General features: G+C 46.5%; 1 protein-coding gene across 1 annotated transcript in view; it reads right to left on the reverse strand.

Annotated features, from left to right (window-relative positions):
• Positions 1-16245: 16245 nt before the first annotated feature.
• SCAF8 (SR-related CTD associated factor 8) overlaps positions 16246-18707 on the reverse strand; it is a 185990-nt gene continuing 183528 nt past the window's right edge. Inside the window, exon 22 of the mRNA XM_012759849.3 lies at positions 16246-16333. The gene's annotated coding sequence lies outside the window, so the exon portion shown is untranslated. The remainder of the gene's footprint in view (positions 16334-18707) is intronic.

An 18707-nucleotide genomic window follows, 5' to 3' on the forward strand; every position in this document is an offset into this window, starting at 1 on the left:
CAAAGATCCATCACACCACTCGTCCACTCACCATGTTTGAAGGAGAAGCAAAATGGGAAAAACCACTTTGACAAATGAATATATGGGGTATGTTATTATTCACAATAAAACAGTAATTTTCTTTTTGAACAGAAAATGGCTTCAATGTCATTATGCTTACCATAGGCTTACTGTTATACACCATTTGTTAAAGTTGCTATATATTGCCCCAATAACTTTCGATATTTATGTCCAGGCATGTCTATTTGTACTCAGGTACTGTGGTTTACTTAATTTGGCACGCACCTCAGCAAGGCCCTTGTTTGGGGCTCCACGTTTTAGAGCTATAGACTAGGGCCAACTTAAAGTACCAAGACTGGGGGAAACACAAGAAAGACTACTGTTCGAGCAATGTTTTCAATTTATTTGTGCAGAGAAATCTTTCTTGGAAAACTCTTAAGTTGCACATTCTTTCACTGAGGCTCTGTTTGAAAGTTTGGCCCTGGGTTCCAAACCTATGAGCCGAAACATTCTTCTACTGAGACATTTTTACAAAAACAGTGTGAGATTGAGAGCTATCGCATCTGCCACGTGCTTAAAAGCGCACATTCATTTAGTCCTTCATTCGTCAACTTGTAAGTGCGTACTGTGTGCCCGGCACGTCCCTGGACGCACAAAGACACAATCCCTGCCTTAGAGAAATTCCATGCATGATTTGTATGAGGCTGATCCCACCCTGGACCATTTCTTGGGCCGGGCTAGGAAGACAGCTAAATCTGATATTGGGGGCAGGAGATAGCACCAATAGTAAAAAGGTAAAAATGTCATCTCTAGGTAAACAACAGTATGAAAATCACACTGAATTTTCAAATTTTCAAACTCTTCTACAGTGGTATGGTAGAGCTAAGCTGAGCGCAGACACTTTGGGAATTCCTCTTTGAAGAACAAAGATCTTGGATCTAGATATCAGTGGAATACGGTCTAAGAGTTAGAGCTGGCAGAAGCTGGCCAGCTTATTGTCTAAAAGGAAAGCAAAAAAGTCCAGCCTGGGAGTTTGGAGTTATCCACTCTTTTTTCATCAGCCTAGAGGCTTCCAGGTGGCTATGGCCTCGTTTAATACCCAAGTGCCATGTCTCTGTCTGAAGGTGTGTTTGGGCACCAGTGGGAAGGACTCAGGGATGCTTTGTAAAACATCACCTTGCATCAGAGCCGCCGGCAAAGGGAAAAGAGGAGAAATTATGTTGAATTTTAAAGCTTAATTCTACAATGCAATTTCCATCACAATACTTTCTTTGTGTGTGTGTGTGTGTGTATCTGGTTTTTTTTTTTTTTTACTTCATACAGGTTTGCTTTCTGATCACTCCAAAACTATATCGCTGTTATCAATATTCGAATGAAAGGAACAAACGTGGCTCTTGATTCTGAGCTGTGGAAAGACAGTGACCAGGAAATGAGGTGCTAAGAACCAACAGAAGGAGTAGAGAATTCCAGATAACACCAGCGCCCCAGCAGCCTGTGTTTCCCTTCTCTGCTCACGGCCTCGCTGAGGAAATTCCGGAGCGTTTGGATCCGGCACCGTGTAAGTGATGGTGGGAATAAACACTCGGGCCCTGTCGCGTGGAAGCTGTCCTTACTTGCCCAGCCAGTCACTACCCAACGCAGCCATTTCTCTCACACTGCACAGGCTCGGTGGGATCGCGAGCGTCGGAGCCAAACTGAGCGGACGGGAATCCCGTTTCCATTACTTTCTAGCTGTTTGACTTTGGGCACTTTACTTAGCCTTCCCGTGGCCTCAGTTTCCTCATGTGTAAAGTGGGGACAGACCGTATTCCCCTCACGGGTTGTCGTGAAGAGTTGTGAAGATGACACATGCAAGGTGTTTAGCGCACACCCCAGGCCTGGGACAGGCACACACTTCTCAGATGTTACCCTCCTTAGTGTTTAAGCATCGCATCTTTCAAATTTTTCCAAAATTATAAGTAGCCTTTTTTTTCTGCAATGTACTATACATATATGGAATTCTGAGAATTCGCAAGGGTTTTGAAGGAGGCGATTTTTCAATTTGAAGATAAACTGGCCTGCGAGGGCTTTTAAAAACCCCACTGCGCTGCGCTGCGAGCCGGAGTGCCCGTCTTTCTCCGTGGAAGTTGGAAGCATTTATAAACATCAAACGCAACTATGCCCTGAATACCACTCCATCCCCCACACATGTGTTTTTATACTTTTCCCCAGCAGTCTATTTAGTCTCTGTGAAAAACTTCCTTAATTGTATGAAATTAGCCATTCACCACGTGGTAAGAACACACCAGGAGAAAGCAGTCAGGATTTCCATTCCACAGGAAATTTTCTGAAAGGCCTGAGGTCAGAAACAGGAAATAGGTGTAATAATGAGGGCCAGGGAACATTCTAAGCAGGCCCTTGTGTTGCTCAAACAGCGTTTCCACGTCCAGGGAGACTGAACGCGGCATCTTGTTCTGGCAGTGGTATTTCCTCTTCGCAGACACAACGGTTTGTCTTGTGAAGTAATTATTTGTCCACATTTCGGCCGACCTCCTGTGAAAAATGTTCCTTCTCGCTGCCCCTTTGGACAGGAGACCTCCCCTCCCTCTCCTAGAGCCCCACGTGTGGTTCAGCTCACCATTAAACTTGCACTGCGAATTATTTGGGTGTTATTCTACGCAAACAATGAAGTAAAAATCGGGGGTTGTTTGTGCATAGTGTTTTAACTTAGTAACCATGGTGGAAAATGCCCGCAGAAGACCAGATTCTTTTAAACATAAAAAGGAGACGTGGCCTAGGATAGCTGTCTCACTTCTGAGGTACAGGGAGGGAGGGGAAGCTTTCCAATACCATTCATGGTCTCATCGGATAAAACAAGGGCAGAGTCTAGTGAGCACTGCTTTGGGGGGGAAAGTCTGCATCATTTTTATGGAGATTCATACGCAAACCTTAATTAAAAATCTATTCGAATTGTGTGAGATGGACAATAATTTAGCAAAGCAACTTGTGTTCAAGCCCTTTCCTGAATATAAAGTTGATCACAAAGATAAATCCAGATGCCTTTTTTCCCCCTTTAGATTCAAGATACCAGTGGAAACTCATAAATCCAGGGAATTGCTTATTTTAAAATATTTAAGTCACAATCAATGGAGGAGCTAGGAATTTTTTTAAAAAATATAATTAGGCCGGGTGTGGTGGCTCACACTTGTACTCCTAGCACTCTGGGAGGCCAAGGTGGGTGGATTGGATTGCTCAAGGTCAGGAGTTCAAAACCAGCCTGAGCAAGAGCGAGATCCCGTCTCTACTATAAATAGAAAGAAATTAATTGGCCAACTAATATATATAGAAAAAATTAGCCGGGCATGGGGGCGCATGCCTGTAGTCTCAGCTACTTGGGAGGCTGAGGCAGCAGGATCGCTTGAGCCCAGGAGTTTGAGGTTGCTGTGAGCTAGGCTGACGCCACGGCACTCACTCTAGCCTGGGCAACAAAGTGAGACTCTGTCTCAAAAAAGAATACAATACAATAAAATAAAATAAATATATAATTAGCCTTTCATGAATTTTGTCATTAAAAACACTCCAATATAATTAGGGGAAAATCAGTTTGACATATTCTTTTTGTTTTCTTTTTTTGTTTTTTGTTTTTGTTGTTGTTATTGTTTAGACAGGGTTTCACTCTGTTTCCTGGGCTAAAGTGCAATGGTATCATCATAGCTCCGTGCAACCTCAAACTCTTGGGCTCAAGTGATCCTCCTGTCTCAGCCTCCCGGGTAGCTGGGACTACAGGCTTATACCCTGCTAATATTTTTAAAATTCTTTGTAGAGACAGGGTCTTGATGTGTAGCCAGGCTGGTCTCAAACTCCTAGGCTCAAGCGATCCTCCCACCTCAGCCTCCCAAAGTGCTAGGTAGGATTACAGGCGTGAGCCACCGCGCCTGGCCGACATATTCATTTTAAAGGAAGTTCTTTACCTGTCATCTTCTGAAGATTTACTTCCCTGCCCTGAAAGTTATTTATAATAAATAGGAAATGAATCAGTACTCATTTATTATCTGGGATATCATAGATATTATAAAATGAACATAAATATCTCTGTTGTTAGTGATTCAAAAGCAACCCAAAAAATTCCACCTGTCTTACTTGCTCCTAGGGAATATTATTCTGGACAATGGCAAAGGCTAAACACAGGGCCCAGATATGGGCTCTGTCTGCTCACTCACGTGGACCACAGGATGGGGGACTGGGTAGAACTTGCCTTTCAAAAATTAGGTTTGAGATTTAGCAATTAGATAAGGCTTTAAAATGAAAACAAAAACCTAGTCTTTTTTTGGTCTTTGTATTTTAAAAATATTTTCTACATCATCCTTTTTGGAAGAAGTGCCTAAAACTGAAAAGGGTGTGAGTAAACTATTTTGGGTAAAATGTACTGATTTTAGCAGAGGGAAAATCACATGAGGTCAAGGTGTTTGTCCATTTCCTCAACACCCAGCCCTGTCCTGCAATATACTGCACACTCATAAGCGTTGAATAAACAAGTTAAAATAAATAAATGAATGACTTAAGGCGTTGAATAAACAAGTTAAAATAAATAAATGAATGACTTAAGGCGATGAACCCAATCACTATTTAGGAGAAGAAAGAACATTATTCAGTAGAAGGAGAAAGATAAGATAATTAAAATTAGCATCTAAAGGCACAAGTTATCTATGACATGTTTCTGTTTTGCTACTCTTACTTTTTTTGTCTGCCTTTAAACTTCCAGTGGACAATGTCTGTGTAATGTTTGAGAGGAAGGCATGGAAAAGAAAGGAAAATAGTACTGGCCACTGTTGCAGGTACCTGCTTTGCGTGTCCATGTTAACAAAGCTAGGTGGTACGAGTTGCATGGTGTTTCTTTTTTTTTTTTTTTTAATTTTTTTTAGAGATGAGGTCTTGCCACGTTGCCCAAGCTGGAGTGCGGTGGCTCTTCACAGGTGCCATCCCACTCCTGATCTGCACGGAAGTTTTGACCTGCTCCGTTTCTGACCTGGACCCCTCCTTAGGCAACCTGGTGGTCCCCTGCTCCCTTGCAGTCACCACCTTGATGCTGAACTCAGTGCAGACACCCGATGGGCATAGCGCACAACAGCCCAGAACTCCTGGGCTCAAGCGATCCTCAGCCCCCCGAGTAGCTGGGACTACAGGCATGCACCACCATGTCCGGCAAGTTGCATGATGTTTTTTAAGCTAAAGAGGAACATTGAGTCCAACCCCTCACTTTACAGATGAGGAAATCAAGATCAGAAAAGTCCAACAATCTGGCTAACATCACTGGCAGAACCAGCTGAACTTTGAAAAGGGCTCCATATCATTATTTATTTCCTTTAGGGGAAGAAGCTATATGATGCCGAATAAAATTGATCATAGACCTGCCTGGTATCAGCCTCCCAGCCCCAAACACCGGATTGAGTTTGTTTGGTTTGACCAATTGATCGATTGCCTTTGCACAGATTTTGACAAGAAATCTCTGAAAATAATACTTTTTTTTTTGAGACAGAGTCTCCCTCTGTTGCCCTGGCTAGAGAGCCATGGTGTCAGCCTAGCTCACAGCAACCTCAAACTCCTAGGCTCAAGCGATCCTCCTGCCTCAGCCTCCCGAGTAGCTGGGACTATAGGCATGCATCACCATGCCCGGCTAATATATTCTCTACATATTTTTAGTTGGCCAATTAATTTCTTTCTATTTTTAGGAGAGATGGGGTCTCGCTCTTGCTCAGGCTGGTTTCGAACTTCTGACCTTGAGCTATCCTCCCGCCTCGGCCTTCCAGAGTGCTAGGATTCCAGGCGTGAGCCACCGCGCCCGGCCTGAAAATAGTATTTTTAAACTGTATTTTGCACAATGACAGAGGGAAATGCCTGTTTAAAATACATATTTCTTGCCCCACCTCCTGAGATTCTAATTCTGTGGGTCTGAAGCTAGGATAAACAATCTGAATTTTGACAAACACGTCCAAGCAATTTGGATGCAGAAACCACATGCTGAGAAACAGTGACTTAAAAGTGGCTCCGCTCAGCCCAGACCTGCCTCCCAAACACGAGTGGAGAGAACCACTACAGAGTTGTCATTTGACGTGGGGAAGTAACGTGTATATCGTGCTCTGAACAATACTGCTGCATCATCGCTGTTAGAATAATATGTACAATTCTAAATAGTTGCATGTTGATGACAAGTGCTATATTAAAAATCCTTTATTTTTCCTAACTATTTGACACTTTGCAAAAATCAAGTTAATTCTCAAGAACAAGGTACTCCAGAGGCTGAGGAGGGATGATTGCTAGAGGCCAGGAGTTCGAGACCAGCCTCGGTAACAAAAATAAAAAAATAGTAAAAATAAAAATCAGAGCAGGTTAGATGTCATACTTTTAACATGACTGTGAAGACCAAGGGATAATCTAAAGATCTAAGAAACTCCATGAGGAAAGGACCAGGTCAGTCTAGTTTTGTTCACAACTGCATCCCAAGCACACGCACATGCTTGGCACATAATGGGTGCATGATAAATGCATATTTATAAATGAATTCACTACAAAGGAATATGAAATAGTACGGACATTTGGATAATGCCTCTGTATAGGTACATACCAAATGTTTGCCACCATAAGACTGATCATTGGAAAAATGATCATCATATGTTTAAGAACAAGTCAACAACAAGTCTACAGAGAAATGGAAGGCAAGAAATCCGATGCTTCAGAAAAAAGTTAGGCCTTTCTTTCTAAAATCAGTTTGTACTTCTGAATTCCCAATTTTCCATTACTCTAAGCCACAAGTTTCTGCAAGGCCCAGCGTATTTTAATTAAACTCTGAAGATGAATACAGACTTCCCAAACTTCTTGCTGGTTTGTACCATTGTGCTTCAGAGCAAGGTTTAAATAAAACAGTGAGGAGGGAATAATAGTAACCAACTCATTGGAGGCTTGCATTATACTTACACAAAACAGAGCCACAGAATTATCCTGAGTTCATAGAATGGCACTTAGCAATAATCATTTCGGCACCTTTCAGGATTGGTATTTGTTTCTTTGTTTGCCTGCTTTGTGTTCACAAAGTAAAGCTCTGTCTGTGTGAGTCAGGCTGTGAAAATGCTTGGCTTGGCAACCGCTGTGGGCATTCCCCACCAGGCCTCGGCGAAAGCCCAGGAGGAACAAGAAGCCCAGCACTTGCTCTCCAACCCCGGGACACTCGGCAGTGGACCCAGCGGCCCTCGCCAATGGCCACAGTGGAAAGTGGAGGCTGGAAGGGAAAGCCATGCTGAGATAACCTTCATCAGACAGGCAGCTAGAAACCCGGGTGGGATCCCCTGGGTGCCAGCCTGCCTGCCCTTTTTCTTTTATTTTCTTTCTTTCCCTCTTTCTCTCTCCCTTCCCTGCCTTCCCTGCCTTCCCTGCCTTCCCTCCCATCTTCCTTCCTTCCTTCCTTCCTTCCTTCCTTCCTTCCTTCCTTCCTTCCTTCCTTCCTTCCTTCCTTCCTTCCTTCCTTCTTTCCTCTTCCTCTTCCTCCTCCTCCTCCTCCTCCTCCTCCTCCTCCTCCTCTTCTTCTTCTTCTTCTTCTTCTTCTTCTTCTTCTTCTTCTTCTTCTTCTTCTTCTTCTTCTTCTTCTTCTTCTTCTCTCTCTCTCTCTCTCTCTTTCTCTCTTTCTTTCTCTGTCAGTCTCTTGTGAAAATAACAGGATCAAAAATCTCAAAGAAATATTTAACTAGCAAAGATTTCTGGGGACAGCTTTGCCCTTTTCCCAAGTCCATCCCTCTCTCCAACTCAGCCCTTTGCTCTCTATGTAAGAGGCACAGGTAAGTTACCAGGAAAAAGCATGAAGAAATAACGAGCAACTTCGATAACTAACCCTCATTAGGGTCGCTGCACGTACACTTTAATCTGAAAAGCATCACCTGGTGGTAACTGCGGAGTGTGTGTCCTGTCACCTGCCATATCAGGTTTGATCTTTGGCCACCAGATAACACTCAAAACAGGTTGGCACAATAATCTTGGTGTCGGACATTGAGCCGTAATATACCTGAGATTCACACCAGGGAAGGGCTTTTGGACTCTGAACATGATTATGACATTTGCTGAGTCTGCCAAGTGCACCATGTAAACAACAAAAAAAATGTAGTTTAAATACTAAATACTGGATTTCTTGGACAATCCCCTCCTGAAGTGGACCAAGAAATTACTTTGCAGTCGGCACCCATCCTGAAGCAGACAGGAGTGTGCGTCAGCCCAGAGTTCTCGAAGGCGCTCCCCCCAGCGATGACCCACATGGACGCGCCTTTGGGAATCGGATAGCTGCTTCCCAGCCACAGGGCCGTAAAGTTTAAAGTCTAAGATATGAGCTGATATCTTTATTTTAGTCCACTGTTTCAAATTCCCAGGTAGCCTTTGCTGGTGAGTTTTAAGGGAGAATTCAAGATTAGGAAAAAGCTCAGGCTTGCTGCCTTCCTGGTGTTTCAAAGTCATTCTGCTCCTGCGTGTCCAACATCTCGAACCCTCCTCACTGTCCTGACTCTGCCATCTGTGGAGAAGTGCATTGATTTGTGGTAGGTCAATGCCAAGCACTCAATCCAGGAAATTGTCACCGGAATGATTCACACGCATGTCCTGAGCCCCATCAGCACGAAAGAGATGGATGCTTTGCTAGTAAATCTTGCAAGCGTTAACATTAATTTCAGGTAATCCAAGTTGGCAGTGAAAAGCACACTTTTCAAAAAGCAGCCAACTTTTCTTCTACAAAATCTTTAGGAGAATATATTGCCAACTTCTGGGAAACAGCATTTGCAAGCAGCTGAGCTTGAGCGGGTTTAAGAAGTTAGTGGTGCTAAGCTGCCTGCCACAAATGCATTAAGTCCATGTGTATGAATGTGGCTGTGTAGGAATGTGGCTACCAAGTCAGACCTTCTGCAGCCTCCACGCCTGTCTCTGCCCAACCGCAACGACGGAGAAGGCCTGGGCAGCCAGGACGATTGTGTCATCCCTAAAGGAGGCACGGGAAGCACTGCAGGGACCAAGGACAGCTTCAAAGCCCGTGCTCTTCCCTTCACAGAAGCAACCTGGACCATGTGCTCCTGAAGCTCTGAGTCCAGTGGAAGAGATAAAGTGGCTCCCATGGGAATGTCAAGTCACACCGCTGAGCAGCAGGTGGTCACGTGCCAAAGCAGCAGACACGCTGGGAGGAGGGAGAGGCCACTGTGAGAGGACGGGAAGGTGGCAGAGAGGTGAGCTAGACTCACGCTGAGCCAGGCAGAGGCCCAGGACCTGGGGAGAAGGAGGAAGGGAGCTGGGAGGAGCCGAGGCCTGGAGCAAGGGTCAAGTGGGGATGTGGAGCACCCTGAAGGCCGGCTGGGAGGGCCCGTCCTCTCCTGGGCAGCCCAGAAACCAAAGGTCTCAGAAGAAGGGAGGAGAAGCCAATGTTTTACAAAGATGAACACAGAGGCTGTTCTGGATGAAAAGGAAAAGCAAAAGCCTGGCAGTGGATGGAGCTGTTGGGACAGGTCCTGGGTTCCATGACGGCTGCATACTCCTAGCTCCGCTCAAGGCCACCCACTGGAATGCAGGAAGAAGATATCAGAATTTTGATTTTTATTTACTTAAAAAAAAAAATCTCACCTTTGGCAGGTGCAGTGGCTGATGCCTGTAATTCCAGCATATTGGGAGGTCAAGGCTAGAGGATTGCTTGAGCCCAGGAGACCAACCTGGGTAACATAATGAGACCCTGTCTCTACAAAAAATAAGAAAAATTAGCTGGGCATGGTGGCACATGCCTGTAGTCCCAGCTACTCAGGAGGCTGAGGAGTTTGAGGTTGCAGTGAGCTATGATTATGCTACTACACTCCAGCCTGGGCAACAGAGTGAGACCCTGTCTCTAAAAAACTCAGAGAGTCACCGGGTACGGGAGTGATAGGAAGAGCAGCATGAACATGATCTCTCGGTCCTCAGTCTGGGAAACGGAAGTGATATCTCTATCCCTGCTAGAATTAAGGATGGTAGGAGTTGATCCCACAAGAAGGGCCAGGGTGTCCCAAGGACTGACAGTGCTTTTGAAATCCCTCCAAACGAGAGGGTGGCAGAGAGGTGAAAGGAAGACGGGAAACTTCAGGGTCACAGAGGCCAGGGGACGAGAGACCCGCAGGGAAGATAGGGTGGGCAGAACTTCAGCGAGGTCAAGGGAATGACCCTAGAGAAATGCCCTGTGGAATTTCACAAGAAGGTCATCGAAGACTTCTTAAAAAGTGACTTCAGTGGAGAGCAGAGGGCGGAAGCTGGACGGTAGGGGCTGAGGAGGGAAGGGCGGAAAGGAAACGAAGGCAGCAGGTTATACTTAGATCCCAACTATTAAAATGTCAGTGTCAAAGTCGGGGGGTTGGGGGGGTGGAATGTGTAGACATTTCCTGCATCCGGGACCCTGGAGGGATCCCTGCTCCCCCTTCCACAGTGGCTAGGGGGAGCTGGGGCCGGGGCAGTGGGACGTGGGCTGGGCAGTGGCGAGGCCATAACGTGTGCAGTCCTGTCCCAGAGCCTTCCAGGAGGCCCAGGTTGTGTGTGTGTGAGTGTGAGTGTGTGTGTGTGAGACAGAGACTATAAGACAGCTCTAATTTCATAAAGGCAGATGGATACATTGTTCTCAAATCCTTATGCTGATTAGAAGTCTGGAAATTTCTCCCAAATATTATGTCTTATTTGATATTTTAATGTCAGAAGGTGATCTGAATAGAAATAAATGGTAGGAATTCATCTGGGCATCAGTGTCAGAGTCTCTTTGACAAGCAGCCGGACATCTGGGGGGGCACTGAGGTTTCCTGCTCTTCCGAGGGGTCCCTGGACACTGGGAGACACCGCCTCAGTACTTTGGGTTCGCCCAGGTGTGAAACTGCTTGCCATCCACTTGACAAATGTGGAACTAGGCTCACAGCCACATGGGAGAACTAATTAATGCTTATAAAGTTCTTTGAGGGCTACAGATGCCAGTGGCGATTTAGGCGCATAGTATTAGCACCTGCTAATGATGGAGGGCGTTCAACAAACCAGATCCTCCCAGGGAATAAGCTACATCCTGGGGATCAAGTCAGTAATTTTGGAAACTGCATTACATATTTTAGGCAAAAAGCAATAATTACTGATAATTCTTCAGTAGCTGGGCTTTTAGTTTCTAGAATTATCTTAGTAGCTCACATCCTTGGACACCTGTGGACCTCATACAGAGTATCAGCATCTGTCTCACAGAACCATGGACTCTCAGGGTGGGAAGGGTCACCTGGTCTTTTGCTCATAAAACTCCCTGCAGGACGCCTACCCCGGTGGGCACCGAGCCCATGCTTGGCATCTCCTGCAGGGAACGCATTCCCTCTCGTTCCATTTTCTTCTGTCTCGACAGAGCTTTAAAAGTCCTTCCTACCACCTTTTGCATCTGGGCAAGATAAGGCTCATTTTCAGCTTCTGCTGTCCTAAATCTCTTCTCATATTCCTCTGCGGTCATTCACACCTCTCTTCCTATAGTTTTTGCACATCCTTTTGAAATCGGATCCCCCTGGCAAGACCCTAGATTTTCTGCTATAATGACTTAAAAATTTTTGTGCAAATTTGTACCTGCCCGTCCAATGTGTTTTTGTTTTGTTTTGTGTTTTTTTGCACAGTGATTTGCTTAAAATTTAAAAATGAGACCTGACATGTCTGCAGGGCTATATAGGTTTGGATATGTTCTCAGAGAGTGATTCAACCTGCCACTGAGTGCCAGGCTAAAAGGTCCTTTTCCAATCGATGCAATCTGATGTTACAATATCCAGCCCTGGTCAGGCCAGTAAGGAACTGCTAGTACCTGTGAGTGCACCTGGTTAGAATAGAGTAGGGAGGGGGTCTGGGCTGGCCACCTGTCCAGGCTTGGAGGGTCCTATGGACTCACTTGCACCTTTGGTTAGGACGAGGATGGGCAGAGTGTGGACAGCTCAGCACAATCACGACAGGGACCTCTGGAGAAACAGGAGCACCCACGCAAAGGATGCCTCAGGCTGCAGCTGTGCCAGGGACAAAAGACGATGACAGAACAAAAGACAGGAGCCACGACAAATGGCCTCACGGAAACATGTCTTGGCAAAGGGAGAAGAGGGAGAGCAAAGCGCAAAGACGAAGGAGAGGAACGCTTGGAAATTCCTCACGGTGTGCCTTTGGACAGCCTCTTCCTACACTTGAGCTCCCCACATGGACATTCAGCGTGCTCGGAGGAGAGCTCGATCCGCTTTGCAAACTCTTGGTCTGTGAGTGTGTGCATGGCGCGGGACTGGTTTGCAGGCGAGCACGTGCGCACGTGTGCATTGGGAAGGTGCTGCCTGCGGGGCGGGCAGGAGCTGGCATTTGCCCGCTTATTTTCCCCGGGCTCAGATGCTCAGTGAGGGCAAAGCGGCGGTGGGGCTGCAGTAGGGCACGTGCTAACGCTAAGGGATGTTCCCCTAGCTGCACATTCAGAGTTCAAAGAGGTAACAAAGTGGCGTGTGTGTGTGTGTGTGTGCGCGCGCGCTCGCGTGTACCTACAGCATGAGTTTGGCACACTCGAAAACGTGCCCAAATGCCCACCCTCTAGAACTTTACAGTGCAAATTAGGAGGCTCGTTCTAATAACGTGGCAATAAAACATCAAGTGTTTGCACCACGGTCTCTCGGCAGGCCTGGGGAAATGGTTTACCTTGGACCTTTGGGCAGCCACTAATGCGAGGAGAAAGCAATAGATGGAGGAAACATCCAGAAACAGCTTCGAGGCCACAGCATTTTTCTCCTTATCCCCCCAAAAAAGTCTCAAGAATGCCAGACCAGGGGCACAGGCCAGGAAATTCCACAGATGGAATTTTCTTGATGTGAGATCTTTACACAGCAGCCTCGGCTCACTGGAGTTTTGTCTGTGGAGGCCGGCGGGGAGGCAGCCACCCAGAGATGGCATTAGCCCAGAGGTGGCATTAGCGCAGAGATGGCATTAGCCCAGAGGTGGCGTTAGCCCAGAGGTGGCGTTAGCGCAGAGGTGGCGTTAGCGCAGAGGTGGCGTTAGCGCAGAGGTGGCATTAGCGCAGAGGTGGCATTAGCGCAGAGGTGGCGTCAGGGCCATCTCAGGACGAGGGCGGGACTGTGAGTCTCTCACCTGAAGCCGGTTCTCTCAAAGGCCTCTGACAAAAGTTATCTTCTTGATAACTCTCCAAGAAGACCACTGTCATGTTAGTCAGGTATTTTAATGTTCATGTAAATAGTCAGTAGACTATTTACCAAAAAACAAGAATTTTTACAAGCGCTCTTTCAAATATAGAAATTCAAGCAAACTGTTACTCCTCAAATTAGCGGAAAACGATGCACCCTTCTCAACTTGCCTGTTTTGAGGAAAGTAGTTTTATTTTTTTACTCAAAAAAATTTACTTTGAATAATTCGATACAGTCTTACAAGAATTCACTGGATGTGTTGCCACCAAATGGCCCAAGAAATGCAGAGTTTTGTTTCCAGTTGACGGAACGTCACGTCCAAACTACTGCACAGGGTATTGTCTGAACTAATGCTCTCTCCTGTGTTCCTACATTAGCTACTCGGCCTTCGTCCACGGCTCATGTTATAACTAGAGTGCATGTGCCTGGCTACACGCTCTACCGCCACCCTCCCCCTGACTGTAAGGTCTTGAAGGAGGGGGCCGACACCTCCATTCCCTGGTTCCCCCAGAACCCGGGCCAGGTCCTTGCAGACAGCAGGTGTTTCATGGACATCCAGCGTGAGTGTGGGGAATAGGGTCAGATACGGGTGGGTGGGGGTCAGGGACCTGGGGGCTTTAGAACCTGGACTTGACCCATCCTAGGCCAGAAGGAGCCACTTACGGTTTTTGAGCAGAGGGTGATACAAAAAAATATTGTGCTTAAGGCCAGCAATGGGCAGCAGGGTGGAATTCCGGAGCAGAAGCTATTGCCAGAGGTCGTAAGGTAGAGACTAAATCTAAATAGATTTCAAAGGAAAATGGAACTTGGAGACACTTTCCAGGGAATAAGGGACAGGAAAGGGTCAAGGCTGGCTCTAGTTTGTGAGGTCAGCTGACCGAGGGAGGTGCCCTCCTAGGAGAGGCTAGGGCAAGGACGTGTGTGGGGTGGGGCAGAAGGTGGGGGGTCACGTACAATGTGAACAGCTCCCCCGAGCTGGGCTAGCCAGGCAGCAATTATAACGCGATGAGTCACCCTCCCAGTGACTTCTCTGAGAAGAGGAAATGCTCGGCCAGAAGGACAGGGGAGAGCTCCAGGGGATGCCCCCAAATCTGCTTGCTGGGTGGGGCGAGTCACCTAGAAAGACCTGCCCAGGTGCTAAGGAGACCAGGAAAGGCCCGGTCAGGTGAGCCAGGCGGGCAAGGGGCTGGGCAGCAAGATGTCCACAGTGCCAACCTTGGAAGGAAGGACAAGGAGGACCGAGAAGAGCGTTGTCGTTCACGGAGGGAAGACGAGATCTCGGCAGAGCAGTGGCGGCAGACGCTAGGCTGCAGAGCACAGATGAAGAAAGAAAACGGAAAGCAGCAGGAAGCAGCGGCTGGAGATGACACTTTCGAGGAGGCTGTGGGTAGCTATAGGAAGCAGCAGGACAAAGGAGGATAGGGTGGCATTTCATTCCAAGCTCATTTGCCAAACATGCTCATGCTCGTTCCACACACTGAAGCACGCACCAGGTCTCTTCTCCAAGGGAGAGGGCCATAGAGCACACATTTAAATGGCCCAGACTTCTGGACATGTGGCCCTCCTTGTCCAAAGGCCCTCTGAGCCCCAGAGAAATAGGCCGGCTGCCTTGTGAGCAGTGGCGCTGCTTTCCTCCCTTGGTGATTCTGTTTAATGAAGAATAACTGCAGAAACCCTTAAGGCATCACAAAATATTATAGTTGCATTCAACTTCCTTTGGCAGAGCTTTCTAAAATTTCCAGAAGATATACATGAGCTACAATCCCTGCTGCAATTTTCATTACTCTAAACTTGAAAGGAAAAGTGCACAGTTTCATTCAACATAATCTCTAGCGCGATGAGCACTGATAAGAGATAAGAGTTGCATGGTTCTTACTATGTGCCTGGCACTGGCCCTGGTGCTTCAGACGCACCACTCAACACACACAAAACCCTTATTTTACCCTTAGTTTTTAGATGAGGAAAGCAAGCTAGGAAGAGATGGTGTCTAAGATTGCACAGTCAGTAATTTTAGAGCTGGGATTTGAACCTGGGCCCTAAGGCTCCAGGGCTTGTGCCCTGACCACTGGGCATACTGCCTCAAGGAAGAGGAGATCCCTGATAAAGGAGAGTGCCCAGTGCAACGAGAGAGGGGAGGAAAAAGCAAAAATGTCATGTTGCCATACTGAGGTGAGTGTAGGGACACAGGGGTGTTCGGGGGCTCTGGGCATATGTGCAGATTCTGCAGCCTGGGGCAACGGTTCCGGAGAGGCTGTCCGGAGTGGCTGACACTGGTCCTGAGTCTCGCACTGTAGACAGGGGAAGGAGGGCCGGCGGTCATGCCAGACAGAAAGAACAGCAAGGACAAAGACGCAGAGGGACCCAACAGGCGACAGATCCGAGGGTGATTGGTGGAAGGGGTGTTAAGCGATGAGGCAGATGGGGGCTGTGGGATTCAGGCCACAGAGGCCTCACGGGCCACCCTGGACACCCGATTTTATCCCGAGGGAGAAGGGGAGCCACGCAGGGACTCCCAGGGCAGTGCCATGGTGGGACATTCATTTCAGGTAAAAGGCGCTGAAACCAGAGCAGAGCGGGGAGACATACAACAAGATTAATGCCAGGGGCCAAAGATGAGCAACGGCACACAAGCGAGTTAGAAGACGGTTTACACCGGCTGACTTGTGTTTCGTCCACACAAGCGCTGATGTGACAGCCCCTGCATTGCTCGGAAGCTGAAGATGTGTTTATTTTGAAGAAAACAGAGGGAAGGGAGTCCTTTCTGAAATTTTTTCAGGGGAGCTTAGCCTTTCCAGGTGAACCCCTTATTATGGAACCTTCTTTTCCATAGACTCTTTGCGGGAGACAGCAGTGTGGGAAGGAGCAAACGAGCAGCTTCCCCACCATGGAGCTGGTGGTGGAGAAGTGCACTGAGACCCTCACCACGCTGAGCATCGCGCTGCTCCTGTCATCTGAGAAAACCTGATGTCAGTGCCAAGGTAGTCAGGGGAGTCCAACGCAGGTGAGAGGTTCCCAATCACCCTGTTAACTTCAAGGGCAAATGGGGCTCAGTACTGACCTTCTTAAACTTAAGCCAGTTGGCCGAAGACGAAAGACTTCATATTCTGCTAGACGCGCAGAGGCTCCATTATCTTCCAAGTCATTGTTTCCTAGAAGAAAACGACAAACAGGCTCGTTAAATCACCCATATGTGAGCTATCAAGTCACACAACGATACATGGAAAGCTCCTATTTCATGCACAGGATGAAGTACAATTCAGAACCAACTATTAAGACTGCGATGATTCATGCAAAAGCTGGTTTTTTAGGTTTAATTTATACAGACAACAGCTAACCTGAGTCCTCCCTGGCTCTAAAGTTGGCTAAAACATCATTTAGTCTTTCTACCTGATAGTAGCAAGACATGATTATAGAGAGAAGAGCTTGAAGGCCCTGTGTTTTATTAGACTCTGCAGCTGAGATATGTTTTTATTGGAATATTATCTCTTCATTGGTTAATATTAATATGTTCCAGAGAATAGAAAATGAAGGACTCCAAAGTTCATATTTGGGTTCACAGAATTTTGGAGATGGATGGGACACTCCTTTCCATAGATAAAGAAATAAGACCCAGAGACACTGTCCCACCCACAATATAGCGGCCATTACTGGTCAAGTGGGAAGTTCACCAGCCAGTAGTCCTCTTTCTGCTACATCAGACTTAGTTTAGGTTCATGGTTTTGAAATAATAGCTCTTATGAAAACTTTTGATTCAAAAATTATTCAAAATTTCATGTCTTTTAAAACTTATTTTATAATCTTTCTAAATATGGAAGTAATTTTCATTTTTGCTGCTATGAGATTCTAATAATCAGCTCGCGTCTCCACTTTTCATGGAGAAATGAGTTCCACCAGGGTGTGATAAAAAGGATTCTTTTCCACGGCCCTCCCAAATTTTCAGCCAGAGCCTGACCTGGGCTAAGCTCCAGGAAGAAATTGCTGTCCCTGAAGGGCAATTTACCTCTAGGTACAAATAGCATCTTGGAAAATGTTAGTGTGCTCAAGCAGGTTGGGGTCTTAGGCTAACGGAGTTCAAACTTCTCATTACACTTGAAGAAACTTCAGTGGAGTTAAAAAGTCCATCTGAGAGAGAGCTAGATGTCAAAATCCAGAAAGAAACGTAGGTTAATGGAGCAACTCTTGGCACTGGGCCCTGTGATCTGCTTGAAATGCATGGTTTCGGTCAGCTCACAACCACCTCCCACCCCCGCCCCTGTATGCACAGGTATAAATGGGGCACAAAGATCCAGAGAGCTGAGTTCTTTGGTGCAATTATATTTATCTGGGCAGCTGCTACATGCCAGGCACCAAGGTAGGTGCAAAGGAGCAATCAACACACTTTCTGCCTTCAGTGGGCTCATAACCCAGCAAGGATGGGGAGGGGAAGTCAGGCACCTCAATCATAACTGTGTTGTTCAAACTGCAGTTTATGACCCATCAGAAGGTCACATGATTCATTTAGTGGGTCTTGCTCAGCATTGGAAATAAATGAATAAACCAATAAATAAAGTAGGACAGAATAGCCTAGAATAGAAAATAGTGTGAATACAGTAAAGGTGAGGGAACTCACATGGGCATATGTCTACATGTCTTCATCAATCTCATACACGTCTATGTGTGCTGGTTTGCAATGTAACATATATTTTCTTTTGTAGATCGTGGTGAAAAAAGGTGTGAAAGTTTTCGAATTATAGAACAAAGTCACAAATGCTCTATTAGAGGTTCATACAAAATGGTGAAAGCCAGGAGGAGCAGGTGTCTGCCCAGGGATTAATTAGCACCTAGCTCCAGAGTGAGCTGGGTACAATTTTGGTTTCTCACCAAGGAGAACTCTCTCAAAGATGAGATGCCCACATCTAATGCTCAGGGCTAGGAAGAGCCTGAGAAAGACTGGTATGAAGTTTCAGGAATGAGAGAGGAAAACAGTTGGGGTTCTCTTCTCCTGCAGCCTGGGACAGAAGGGTGGGCACCCATCAAGCCACGAAAAGGCATCATAATACCAGTTCTGTGTTTACATGGTGGAGGCAGGCTCGAGAAGAGAGGATCAAACCTTGAGAAGAATGACTCCCAAATCTAGCCCTAATTTCTAGAACTATGGGAGCTGCCAGGAGGTCTATAAGCACTGGCTAAGTCCAGAAGGAATTCCTATTATTCCCACTGCCAAGGGAGTGCAGGAGAGCTTCGGAGTCTGGAAGGCCAGGAGGCAGAAAGCCAGACTTTGGGCCCTTCAAACTACCTAATCCCAAGAGCAGAGCCTCCTTTGGGATGGCAGTTTATTGTGCTCTCCCTTATCAGACATAATAGATATTACATTTTCTGTTCTTTTCATAAAACTACCCTCATAAAACTTCTGGATACCACATTTACAAGTTGAGGACTTGGGAGTAATCTAGACTGTCACTTAGAGACATTTTCTCAGGTTTATGAGTATGGATTCAAGACAAGAGAAAAAGATCTACCTGTAGAGTCACTTATATCATGCAT

This window comes from Microcebus murinus, chromosome 5 (genome assembly GCF_040939455.1).
Source record: "Microcebus murinus isolate Inina chromosome 5, M.murinus_Inina_mat1.0, whole genome shotgun sequence".
NCBI classification, from domain to species: domain Eukaryota; kingdom Metazoa; phylum Chordata; class Mammalia; order Primates; family Cheirogaleidae; genus Microcebus; species Microcebus murinus.